Genomic DNA, 2,124 nt, shown 5'->3' with positions numbered 1-2,124 from the left:
CGCATCAGATCAGGTGTTAAAATTTTATCAAATTATAAGAATTATTATGCCTTGGATGATTTTCAGATAAATGCGTCCTTCTAAGGAATCCAGTGAAGCTCTTTTACATCATAATTATTAACGCCGTTATGCCACATGTAAGGAATCAAACACTGTAGGCGCATGCTGTTAGAGGAAAATAATCAATGCTGAAGCAGATTTATTGTCACTGCACCAAAATGTATTGTATTCTAATAATCCTGAAGTGTTTTATTCCTTTTATACCACAGCAATTTTGCACTGATACTGGAGACTCCTTCCATAAATGCTGAAATTGAATTATTTATGTGACTCTTTTTACCAATTCACTTTCAGTCTTTTCGTTTCTACATTTAATCCGTGTTACTTCAGTGATAATCACACGTTTGTCGGTTTATCAGTCGTGTTCAGACCCTTTCTGCATTAAGCCCGCCCCTTGAGTCTAGCTCCAAAAACAAATTAACTCTGACCACTAGGCCATTGTTGCCCTTATCAGAGGTCAAAAGGTTATTTTCCGTGATTATCTGTGACACGGCAACCACTTCCTACGTGTGCATCATGCATGGTAATGACGGGATTGACTTACACTCAGGAGGAGTTAGACGAAGATCTGGCAACCGGATATCCGCACCCTTATAGATAGAAGTGATAAAGGCAGTAAGGTCATGCAACTTACACACACTCACACCAACAAACATATGATCACTGATATTTATAGCACAGCGCAGTTCTCAAACTCTCAAATCAGAAGACGTTGATTAATTTTCTCTAACGGCAGCTCTGACAATAGCCCCGCCTCCAAGAAAAATATGTTTCTATAGCAACAGCTCATTCACAGTGGCTTCTTAATGTAATAAGTAATAAACATGTTGTTATTTAGCTTAGAAAAACAGAATGGTTGATATGGTGAAGCTTTCTGTGAGGGGATGTTTACGTAACATTTATGGAAGGAGTCTCCAGTGTCAGTGCTTTGTAATAACAAGTTTACACTTTGAGGTTTCTCGGTAACAAATAAATGACAAGCTGCGTTTTTCAAGACTTCGAGACAGAGAACAAAGAGAGGCACAAGTGAGAACTAACTACCTTGTTTCACGACCTTAAAAGGAACTATAAATGGATAAAAAAAAAGTCATTCTTTAGTAAATGAAACATCATAATCATTTGCAAATCACTGTGGTATAAGTGAAATAACATGATTCAGGAAAATAATACACCAGCATCAGATCAGGCTGTTTCACACCACCGCATTGTGGATTATTTTCCTATAACAGCATGCCGTGTGATGTGTTATTCCTTACGCAGTGTAACGATAACCCTGCCTTTAATTTCAAGCAACTCTTTAAACTACTGTAATGAACGGTAATGTTCTCAAAAAGACATAACATTCATGGGATTTTATCGTTGTAGATTTTTTAATGCTTGTACAGAGCACACACACAGAGACTTTTTGTGGTATCCTGGTTCTCTTTGACACACAAAAACACTCATTAAAACAAATAGCAAAGCTCACCTTTACTCTTAGACCAACTGGAGAAGAATCACTACATTTTTAATCACCAAAACTGGAGCAAGTCTGCATGCAGTTCCTGACCTAAAGTAGTTCTAAGACAGTAGGTTACATCAGGTCTTGGCTTCTATAGTTACATCCTTACAACACTATTTTTAATTATATCTGATATATTTATGGTTGGATTCCATGTAGAAGACATCATTCATCTCCTGCTAATCATCCTACCATAAATTAACCAGTCCTCACTCACTGATAAATTAAAAACATCTTATCAGTTAAAAGATTAGGCTTGGTTATGTAACTTTTCATTAGCGTCTGCAGCAAATTATGCCAATCATTCAATAGCGCATAATACTTTTTCAAGCTACTTTTCAAGATTTACGCCCTCGCAAATTCATTTAATAATTAATATAATAACAGCTGTGAACGGTCTGCTTAAAAAAATAGACTTGTAGTTGTTTAACTGATCAATTCTCAAGATATCTCATCTCAAGATGTATTCAGATCAACATCATCTGGGAATCGTTCATTGAGTATATAAACTACATCTTGAATTTTAACTCATAGTCGATTCGTATTCATTATCACCCATCATG

This window comes from Pangasianodon hypophthalmus, chromosome 26, assembly GCF_027358585.1.
Source record: "Pangasianodon hypophthalmus isolate fPanHyp1 chromosome 26, fPanHyp1.pri, whole genome shotgun sequence".
Taxonomy (NCBI): domain Eukaryota; kingdom Metazoa; phylum Chordata; class Actinopteri; order Siluriformes; family Pangasiidae; genus Pangasianodon; species Pangasianodon hypophthalmus.
Note: the sequence above shows the minus strand (reverse complement) of the source record.